Raw genomic sequence first — 12,063 nt, 5'->3', positions numbered from 1 at the left:
GAGAGGGAAAGAAAGAAAGAGAGAGAGAGAGAGAAAGAAAGAAAGAAAGAAAGAAAGAAAGAAAGAAAGAAAGAAAGAAAGAAAGAAAGAAAGAAAGAGGAAGGAAGGAAGGAAGGAAGGAAGGAAGGAAGGAAGGAAGGAGGAAGACAGTTAGCTGAGCACAAATTTTCAAAGTTCTTGGACAGCAGATGAGACCTGAGGAGCTCCTCAAGTTCCTCCTGCTAGGATTTTTCTACCGTGATGAACTATTTTTGAACTATGGGTTAAATTAAGCTCTCCCTTCCTTATGTTGATTTTGCTTAGTACAGCAACAGCAAAGTAATTAAAACACTATATAAAGGGTTTACCTTTCCTTGAGTAGACAGCATGTGATGAGGAAAACACAAGGAGTGTCTCTTGTAAGCTTATTTTTCTCGAAGGAGAGGCTAATGTCTCTACTTTGCCCCAGCATATTTTTAAATTCAGAAAAATACAGACTAAACATTGGAAGGTGAAGATCTGAGTTCCAAAAGCAAGCTTCCTTAGTTACCTCATGTTCCTGAGATTACAGGGGATGGAACAGGTGGCTGGAATGGGGTTCTGTCCCTGGTCATATCCTATGTGTTAGTTGTTGTAGGTAGAATGAGGCCATTTTGCCTCAACATTAAAAGAGTGATTGATTCTCATATAGGAAAGATAACACAATTCACAGCTTCAAAACCCTATGGGAACCCCCTGAGCCCATAGATACATATTGTTTCTTGATCTTATTTTGTTTTAGAAAGGACAGTGAATGTAAAAGTTTGTAATATAATACCAATAATACCCCAGGTATGACATCAAAAGGACACAGCCATTGTGTTCTCCAGTTTTTTAAAAATAGATTTAATTATTTTATTTTATGTGTGTGAATCCCTACATATATACACCTGCACTATATATGTGTGTCCCTACATATATGTATTTGTACTGTTTGCATGCTTGGTAGCCACAGAGACCAGAAAAGGATGCTAAATATTGTGGAAATAGAGTTATAGGTGGCTATGACCTGACTGATGTGGTGCTAGGAACCAAACCCTGGTCCTCTGCAAAAACGGCTAACTCTTGAGTCATTTCCCCAGTTTCTCTTTTCCTTTTTTTAAAGAAAAAAAAAACAAACAAAAGCTCTCTCTGTCTTTTATTTTAAAATAATTTCATTATTAACTTTAAAATTTATATTAACTTATTATTGCTAAAGACTGTGTTAAATTCAGGAGTAAAATGATCATTATAAACATAGATATCCCTTTATACCTGCAGGTGCTACTTTATCAGATTAAAACAACTGTGGATCAATTGTATCTAGGCTAAACGATCCACAAACTTTTAAAAATCAAGATTCGAACTTGCCATATGCCCCTTACTATGCTAAATCCATGCCAAGAAAATGAAGTACAAACCTTGTTTTAAATATTTTAAATGATGTACAGTTGACTTAATGCATCCAGGAATTGATCATATGCAGATGCTCTGTATGTTGCATTATGTAACACATGTGAATATTGGTTTTGGGATCCTTAAGAAAGTTCTAGAATCCATCATCCACAAATACTGTATATGTATACATGAAGGTTATTCTTGGTTGTCAACTTGACTACATCTGGAATTAACTAGAACCCAAGTGGATGGATCCACCTGTGAGAGATTTTTTGTTGTTGTCACTGAATCATTTGAAAGACTCACCCTAAATCTGGATCTTTTGAAGTGCCAGGATCCACCTTAAATCTGGGCTGCACTTTCTGCTGGAGGTCAATATAAAGGACATGAAAAGGAAAGCTGTTGCTCTTTGCCTCTTGCCTCAGAGCATACTTCTTTGGGATTTCTATGTCTGCCAAAGAGCAGGTGAGACATCTAGTCTCATGGACTGAACAACTATTGGGTTCTTGGACTTTCTATTGGGAAATAACCATTGTTGGAATAGTCAGATATTAGAGTGACCTATAAGTCACTCTAATAAATCCTGTTTATACATATTTATTCTATCAGTCTGTTTCTCTAGAGAACCCTGACTAATACAAAACACATACTCTCTCTCTCTCTCTCTCTCTCTCTCTCTCTCTCACACACACACACACACACACACACACACACACACACATATCAGACACACACACACACATTCTAATAACAAAAATACATCTACAGTAGAGAGAGGTTATAAAAAATGTATTATATGACAGGTTTCTGGAAGATGGTATTACAAGTAATTTTAATATATTTTCTGTTGTTTTATTTCAAATTCTTATGAAGGATGTGTGTTATTTTATATATAGGAAATACCATAAGAAACTTAAAAAAACTATAGATATTCCAAATACTGAATTGTCTATACTGCTAAATCTCACAACAGCTGCTCCTGGACTTCTTCCCAGCTATCTAACCTGGATTTCTTCACTAGAACCACTGACAGGTTTTGGGTTAGCACCACTGTCAGCTGGCAGTATCTTACTATAATTGCAGGCTCAACTCTCATGAGATAACAAACTTCAAAGTAAATTTGGTTTCTGAATTCCTTTTGTCCAATGACATGTTAAAATTAGGAGTACCCTTCACCATAATAGATATTTGATTTTGTTTTAGTGGAAGAATGCTGTTTCAAGACTCTGTTGAACATCTGGTTCAATGGTATAGCCAATCATCCACATGAGGTGAAAGATTTGGAGAAAGAACAGCAAAATGATCACAACAGCTCAAGTAAGAAACAACAAGAAATAATGGCTTAGCACACGACTATTCCACTGTAGAACTGGAAGATGCATTCAGGGATGTGTGACAGGTATGTTCTAGGTTAGGAAGAGCTAACGACTGAATATGTGAGCATATGGAGACAAATATGATGATACTCATGCTTCTAGTATAAAAGTGCTAAGGAAATTCTAGGGCTAAGGTAAGAAAAGCCAAGACATTATTAAGTAAGGCAGTTCAACAGACAATTGCTATCTCATAGATAATTCCCTGATCAAAGGCATACTCATAGTGACCCTGCGATATTTCTTTTGATATTCTCCCTAACACATGGCTAGTTTCTTTCTCTTTTGGGTTCTCCATTGTTAGGCTCCAAATGACACTCTCATATTTTTCAGTATGAAGTGCCCTCTTGGCAATCAGACAATCCTTGGGTGATGGGTTTATCCCCCAAAACTCTCTCAACTAGTTTTCTTTTACGTAGAAAATATTTCCCCCACTGGTGACATCTGAGTCTTAAACTCTATAAAACCAACTCCTGCCAGGCTGTATCCTGCAGCTTTTATATCAGGGAAAATAGTCCTGGTTAATAGGTTAATAGGTTTCTTAGATTGTGTGTTCCCTTTCCTACTACCTTTATTTCTGTGCTTGTTATAGGTGAACATCTCACAGGGTGCCCTGTTTATACTGCAGAATTTCAGCATATATTTGGCAACTTTACTGAAAGGAGACGCTGAGGTGCACATAATATAGCCAAAACCTTGCCCTGGAAATAAAAAGCAAATAATTGGCTTTCTCAAAGGGGAGACACATACTTTCTTAGATGTTCGGCATTAATATTGCATAGATTTTATTGTGTATGTGAGATACACACACACACACACACACACACACACACACACACACACACACACTCACACATCTCACTATATGGTACTGGCCTGGAACTTGCTATGGTTTCCAACTCACAGAGATCAACATGTCACTACCTCCTGATTGCCGAGTTTAAAGTTGTGTGACACCATACCTGCCAGCCATTGTATGTAAGGCATGTGTGAGTATGAGTGAGCACATGCCACACTGTACATGTGGAGGTCATAGGACAACTTCAGTGCCACTTCTTTTTAACTGTGAGTTCTGGGGCTTGAACTCAGATCACTGGGCTTGTGTTTTAACCTAGAGCCATCTCAGTGGCCCTTTTACAGTTTTTTGTTTTTGTTTGTTTGTTTGTTTTTCGAGACAGGGTTTCTCTGGGTAGCCCTGGCTGTCCTGGAACTCACTTTGTAGACCAGGCTGGCCTCAACCTCAGAAATCTGCCTGCCTCTGCCTCCCAAGTGCTGAGATCAAAGGCATGCACCACCACTGTCTGGCTACAATTGCTTTTAAACTTATGATAGTTCCATAATCGATGACATCCAGGAATGAAGAAAATAGACTCCATTTTCTTCCTTGTAAGTCTTGCTTTGATTTTGAACATGAGCGATTGGCTGTATAACAGAGTAATTTGAGATCTTGAGAAATGCTGAATGATCATCTGCCTTTGGTAATCCGTAAAATGCAGCCACAAAGTAAGTCTCTGTCTGGAGCCAGTGGGAGATCTATATTTACATTTTCGAGCAGGACTTGCTTCCTTTAAACCCCAAGATGCTACTGAAGATCTGGAGAGAGAAGGACACTGCTAATGGGGGTATTTGCTTTTGTTTTGCTTTTTTCATCTAAAAAGAATAATTTTAATAGATTTTAAAGGATTTAACAAAATACAAAAAGGTGAAGTTACCAATAACTAAAACACATAAAACAACAAAGTCTAGGTCCTGGCTGGATAAGAGAAGGGTGAGGAAGATATAGGCTATCAAGATATGTGTGTGTGTGTAGTGTGAGTGTTGTATGTATGTGTATGTTGTGTGTATATTGTATGTATCTGTGTGTTGTATGTGTGTATGTATGTGTGTTATATGTATGTATGTGTGTGTGTGTGTGTGTATAGTGGTCATTATTTTCTCCCTTGAAATAAACAAGTTGAGGAAATGATCAACAATGTGTCACTGTCAGGAAGAAGTGCAGTGTTGAATCTTACACTGGCTAACTTTCCCCCATGTCCTAGGTGAATACATGATGAAGAACTCTAAACCCTATATAAAAGTCAAAGATGTCTGCAAAATGACTCCAGAAAACCTGCAGCATCCAGGACCATAACCACTCTGTCCCTACATTTGGTGAGCGCATGGTTCCAGACAAACAACAAGGCAGGACACACATGTCAAGTTTGATGCTAACTATACTTTTACCTATGCACAGTGATGTTCAGTGCTTAAGTATGTGGCTTTCCCTTTCTGGCTCCCCAGTTTAGAAAGGTCAGCATGTGCAATCATGCATGATGAAAAGAACAAAATGGGGAAGGTAACCTTTGGCTGAAAGTAGGAAATTAATTCTCAGAAGTGCCAGCCTGAAACCCAAATCCTGGTTCCCTGCAGCAAATAATGATGCAATGTGCTCCTTTCTATTCATAGCAACTTGGATAAGTTAACTGGTTAAGAATCCCCCGGACTGGAGCTCCCACCCGCTCAGAGGAGAAGCGGGTGGGGGGAAAGATTATGGGAGGAGGTGACTGGGTGGTGGACAGTAAGCAGGATGTAAAGTGAATAAATAAATAAAGAATCCCCTGGAGTTAGAAAACTTTGTCCAAGATAAAAATATTTGATATTTGAAATGTAAATAAAGAAAATATCTCTATAAAGTGAGTTCCAGGACAGCCAGGGCTACACAGAGAAACCCTGTCTCGAAAAACCAAAAAAAAAAAAAAAAAAAAATTTTTTTTTTTGATACTTAGCACCCAGTTGAACAAGAGTTGGGAATCCCTCCCCTTTCTCCCAGTTTTCAAAGAAGCCAGCCTCCCTCCACTGACAGCACCAGATACTTACTTTGTTTTAGATCTGGGGACCTATTCCTGTGCATTTCTGCCTGTCAATATGCCTGGTGGTGTGGTGCAATGGGAAGAGCTGTGGCATAGGGTCGGAAGCCTTCCTGAGAGTCCCTCCTCCTCCACTTGTTTACTGTTAGGCCAAGCCATATGTTGGGATTTTGGAATGTGGGAAGGAAACCATTACAGCCATATAACTCAAAAGTTGTTAAATTATTGTATGTGTTTCCAGCATATTAATAGTTTGTGTGTCTGTGTGGGGGGTATTGGGACACCACATTTGGACTGCTCTAATTTTGAAGCATTGTGCGAGTCTGTCATTGGACTTCATGGCCTTGGGAAAAGACATTTGAGAAAGTCATGTTGGAGGAGGAAGACTGCTTTCAGCTTATGGTTTCAGTTGCTTTGGGTCTGTGATAGTGCCATTATCTACACAGTAACAGTGTGGGGATTGTGACAGAGGAAGTCATCTCATGGCAGTAGGAAGCAAAGATCAGAGAAAAAGATTGGAGGCCCAGTATCTCTTTGATGAACATGCTCCAAATGACCCAACTTTCCCTAGGCCTCACTTCTACTACTTTCTAATAGCACCACAAATTGTTTCTTTAATTAATTAATTAATTAATCAATCAAACAATTAATCAATCAATCAATCAATTCATTAACATCCGTCCCAGTTCCCCCCTCACAGAGTCCCTCCCTCACTCTCCTTCCCCTTCTCCTCTGAGAGGGTGGGTTCCCCTGGGTATCTCCCCAACTTGGCGTATCGAGTCTCATGCAGGTTTATGTGCATCCTCTCCCACTGAGGCCAGACAAGTCAGTCCTGTTGGAGAATGGATTCCACAGTCAGGCAACAGCATTAGGGATGTCTCTGTTTCAGTTATTCCAAACCCACATGGAGAATTAGCTGTATATCTGCCACATGTGTGCTGGGGACTTGGTTCAGCCTGTGTATGCTCTTTGATTGGTGGTTCAGTCTCTGTGAGCTCCCAGGGGACAAGTTAGTTGACTGTAGGTTTTCCTGTGGATTCCTTATCCCCTTTAGGGCCTTCAATCCTCCCCCCAACTCTTCCATAAGCATCTCTGACTTCTGTTCAATGTTTGGTTGGCACCACAAATTGTTGACCAAGCTTTTTGCATACAGCCTTTGGGGAACATTGAATGACCTAACCGTAACAAGCATCAGAGTTCTACTCCCATAAAATAGGGCATTTTCTGGAACTTTCCCACTTCCAACTTTCTGCAAATCTTCTAATATAGGTGAATGAAGTCAAACATATATTTGAAGGTAATTTATGTTATCACTACCATAATCATTCATATATGTTAAGAACTAGGTAACACATGAAGTTGTGCTTTTTATAGGCAAAATCTACCCAGTATTATTTGTTGTTATGCTTCGGCCTAGTACTGTAGGAAAAAATCTGGGAGGTCATCAGAGATGAACCCAAACTGTACGAGGGAGGGATGAAACAAAACTCAGATCGCAGGGTCCCTTAGCTCCCAAAGCTACAGTGTGGCTACAGACAGTGATGCAGTTGACTCGTTTGTAAATTTTCTCTGCTGTCCCAGATGGAATCTTACTTGGCTCTCACCTCTGGGGTCATCGTGGGCTAAATTTCTCCATGAGACCCCATAATTTCTACCATCAGTGTGTCCACTGCTATGTGTACTTTCCTTTCTCTGTATATAGCTTGAAGGTGTGTGCTTGCTGTGTAGTACTCACAAGTCTCAGCTTGTACTGTGTCCTTGCTTATGCAGCCACTCCACAGTGGTTGGGAACTTCCTTAATGCTGAGACCCTTTAAGACAGTTCCTCATGGTGTGGTGACCCCAACTATAACATTATTTTTTATTGCTACTTCATAACTGTAATCTTGCTGCTGTTATGAATTGTAATGTAAATATCTGTGTTTTCTGATGGTCTTAGTTGACCCTTGTGAAAGGGTTGCTCAACTCCCCAAGGGGTCTCCTCCCACAAGTTGAGAACCATTGATCTATACTCATTCTTTGGAAATTCAAAAATTCAATCTGGATTTCTGAACAGCATCCTAGTGGGTTTGAATTTGTGTCCTTTGTATCATAGGAAAAAAAATCTCCTTTAATTTGTTGTTGTTGTTGAAACAGAGCCTTACTATGTAGCCCAAGCTAGTTTCAAACCCTGAATCCTCCTGCCTCATCCTTCTGAATATCAGTATTACAATCCAAGCCACCCTGCCAAGCTTTCTGTTTGCTTCCATAGTAATGAGACTGTATTTAGAAATCTGTTTTTTAGAGAAACTCTGTTTGTAAATTCTGTTACTGGGGAGCCAAAGCACCAGTTCTCTCCTGTCTTCAAGTATTTTTTTTTAAGGCCTTAAAGGCCAGCATTTGCTTTTATAACAAAGTGTGTCTGGGTGAGTGCAATGTGTAGACAATGTACTACACACAGAATTTTAAATTTTATTTTATTTTTAGGTTTTTCTGTATAGCCCTGGCTGTACTCACTTTGTAGACCAGCCTGGCCTCGAACTCAGAAGTCTGCCTGCCTCTGCCTTCCAAGTGCTGGGATTAAAGGTGTGACAAGTATTTGACAAAGAGAAGCCCAGAAAGATAAAACATCTCCTTCAAGGCTAGCCCATCCTTAAATGGTGCTAGTCTGGGATTCATACCTGGGGCATGTTGGACTTTAGACCCTGAGTTCTGATTATAACATCTTATCACTTAGTGCTGGATCTTGAATTATTCATATTTGATGCCACATTTTTTCAATTTTTTATTAGGTATTTTCTTCATTTACATTTCAAATGCTATCCCGAAAGTCCCCCATACCCCACCCCCACCCTGCTCTCTTACCCACCCACTCCCACTTCTTGGCCCTGGTATTCCCCTGTACTGGGGCATGTAAAGTTTTCAAGGCCAAAGGGCCTCTCTTCCCAATGATGGCTGACTAGGTCATCTTCTGCTACATATGCAGCTAGAGACACGAGCTCTGGGGGTACTGATTAGTTCATACTGTTGTTCCACCTATAGGGTTGCCTTTAGCTCCTTAGGTATTTTCTCTAGCTCCTCCATTGGGGGCCCTGTGTTCCATCCAATAGCTGACTGTGAGCATCCACTTCTGTGCTTGCCAGGCACCAGCATAGTCTTACAAGAGACAGCTATATCAGGGTCCTTTCAGCAAAATCTTGCTGGCGTATGCAATGGTGTCTGTGTTTGGAGGCTGATTATGGGATGGATCCCCTGGTGTGGCAGTCTCTAGGATGGTCCTTGATGCCACTGTGATCCAACATCTAGATTAAACAAGTTTTAAAAACCCATGTTATAAACATGTTCATGTTTTACATCAAGCAAAGAAATCTTTCCACAATTAGATAACAGTATTTTGGGGAGGGGGCAGGTGTTTGGGTTCTTGTAGAAATAGCACATTGCTAACACTAAGTGCCAAGATGGTTGTGCCAAAGTGACAAGCAACTAAGCCCCTTATTACAGCTATGACTGTGACACTTAGCAGGATTACAGAGACAGAGGTGACTTCATGGCTAGAGCTTTGAATCCCTGAGTCTAGGCTGTCACAGAGCCCTCACAATTATAAGCAGGTGTTAGGAAATTATGCACATTTGGATTTTAGAGGGAATTCTCTTCCCTATGGCTTATCAGTGCTCCATTTAGGAATACCTTGACTTTTAGCCTGGTGAAAATCTTGGCCTTTACTCTAGATTTGGTTTGTCTGGTTTGATATTACACTGCTTGAAATAATGGAATGATGAAATGGGGAATGATGGATCTGTATTATGTAGTTTTTTAAAAAAAATTATTAACCATTCCTTGAAGTATAGAAAAATGATGCAGGAACTATAATTCCAGAAAACACATTATCCAGTGGAATGGGCACAATTAAGAGTGGCTGAAAATATGTTGGTGGAGTGTCTGGCTCACTCAGCTATCAGCAACTAAATGTGCCAGTTTACATTGTAGAACCTTTTACTCCTTTAATAATCTCAACTCATTAGTAGTTTTAAGTATATACACACTTCAACATGACCACCATGTAGTCTATGTACTGTAATCAGGAGGCAAATCTTTACAGTCATTAAGCAGCCAGCATCATTGATCTCGCCTACTTCCCATCTCTGGATTTGCTTATTTGGTTTGTAAATGAAAAAGCGTCCCCCCAAATTCCTATGGAATGAAAATGGACCATAAGTAGTCAAAACAAATGGATTAATAGAATTATGACATAGGATCTTTTGTGTCAGGCTTAACTCATGTAACATAATGAATGATTTTGTAGCATGAAGTAATCACGTATCATTTAGCTTGAAACTAGATGATATTTCACTGAGTGCACACACCATGCGTTTGCTGTCGTTGCTTTTGAGAGAAGATCTTTTGCATTCCAGGCTAGTCTAGAAACTAATATATAGCCCCAAGTGGTCATCTCTTGAACTTCTAGTTCTCCTGTGTCTACCATTACCACCCCCTGGTTTATGTGGTACTGGGGTTCAAACTCAGAAACTGCATGTGTGCAAGGCAAATGCTTTGCCAATTGAGGGACATCTCCAACCCCTTCATGTTGTTTCCTATCCTTTTGTTAGCAGATATTTGGGCTACTGCCCCTGAATATTGAGTAAGAATATTTGTACATGTTCTAGTTGCTCACTTATTTTGAATTATTGTGGCTTTATCTTACAAAAGGATTGATTGGGTCATAACAATTCTCTAATTAAGTCATTACATAGTGGTGCATGCTTATAATTCATCAGCAACCTTAGGCAGGGGGATTCAGAATTCAAGGCCAACCTGGAATACATAGAAAGATCTGATTTCAAAAACCGAACCAAACCAAACCAAACCAAACCAAACCAAACCAAACCAAACCAAACCAAACCAAACCAAACCAAACCAAACCAGTAAATGAACTATTGAAGAACAGTGAAAGTATTTTCCACAACAGCTATGCCATTTTTCATTTGACTGTAGTGTTTGATGGGTGCATAATCTCAATGATTCTTCTCTCTTGCTTTGGTGTGAATGAAGTGGTAACTCATGGTGGCTATCATTTGAACTAATTTAATGAATGATGCTGAATATCTTTTTGTGTCATGTTGACCATTTGTATATCAATTTTCAAAAACATCTATTGAAGTACCTGGCTAGCCTGGGATGCAAAAGACCTTTTCTCAACAACAACAACAACAACAACAACAACAACAACAACAACAACAATCACCAACAAAAACAGCCCTGTGGCATGTACATTCAATGAAATATCCTTCAGTTACAAGATAAATGATACATGATTACTTCATGCTACAAAATTATTATGTCATGTGAATGAAGGCTGACACAAATTTTATTTAATTTTTTCAAGAATGTCATACATGAGTATACTGCATTGCATTGTTTCTACCATTCCTTTCCCCCTTTCCAATGTCTGCTACATCTGATCCCCCATTCCTTCTCTAATTTGTACTTGTTCTATAATTATTATTGTCACATAAATGTGCATGTACATATATCTGGATATATTTGTGTACACACACACTTTCAAGTCCAGATACTATTGTCTACATGTACTTGTGTTTAGATCATGTAGGACTGGATAATCTATCAGGGATAACCTAACGGGTGAGAAATTTATTCTCCCTCCATCAGCAGATGTTTATTGCCTGAAGTTCTTCATCTAGAGGTGAGAGCTTATGAACTCTTTTTCCATCTGTGATGGTGTGTTGACTGGTGTGGTTGTGCAGGTCTTGTGAAAGGTAACAAGATTTTCGAATTTTTGTGGGTACAGAATCCTTGTCATGTCTAGAAGACACTGACAGAAAACATCCCAGTTGTCTAGCTCTTACAATCTTTCTGTCTCATTTTTGTGATGTTCTTTGAGCCTTAAATATGAAGGTCATGTTGTAGATGTACCAGTTGGAGGCAGTCAGTTATTCTCTGAATGTTGAACAGTTGAGGATCTTTGTAGTAGCCTCTATCTGCTGCAAATGGAAGCTTCTTTGAGAAGAGGTGAGAAATGTACTCATAAGCATAAATATTTAGGATGCTGCTAGAAGCTATGTTAACTTAGGAAAATGGGAGTTGCAGGCTCTCCTCTAGGGTCTCTGCTGTCTCCAGACATGGAGTATTGCCTTTATTTACAGTACTACGCATGAGTTCCTCTCTATTGAGAGGTGAAAGTATGATTAGACAGCGGTTGGTTTTCCTTAAGATACATGTGTCATTACTACACCATTGGTGATATTAGACCACTGTTGTAGCTCACAAGCTTATAGCTGTGTTGGACTATTGATTATTTTCCTTATCATCAGAGAGGTGGTTTCCATGTCAGTACAAACTTGATTCCACCAAATTCTGTGTCCCTAGTATATGCTCTTTCCAGCACTGGGTTCTTACTTTCAAGTTCTATCCAAGTGCAAGAGTCCGTATTACTTAAGGAATGTTTTAGACTCT

General features: G+C 39.4%; 1 long non-coding RNA gene across 1 annotated transcript in view; it reads left to right on the top strand.

Moving 5' to 3' along the window:
- LOC110304227 overlaps positions 1-3,500 on the top strand; it is a 23,323-nt gene extending 19,823 nt beyond the window's left edge. Inside the window, exons 2-3 of the long non-coding RNA XR_002379031.1 lie at positions 2,599-2,666; positions 3,361-3,500. This is a non-coding gene — a long non-coding RNA (uncharacterized LOC110304227). The remainder of the gene's footprint in view (positions 1-2,598; positions 2,667-3,360) is intronic.
- Positions 3,501-12,063: the final 8,563 nt, after the last annotated feature.

This window comes from Mus caroli, chromosome 11 (assembly GCF_900094665.2).
Source record: "Mus caroli chromosome 11, CAROLI_EIJ_v1.1, whole genome shotgun sequence".
Classification (NCBI taxonomy): Eukaryota; Metazoa; Chordata; class Mammalia; order Rodentia; family Muridae; genus Mus; species Mus caroli.
This window is presented reverse-complemented; position numbering and strand designations above follow the sequence as displayed.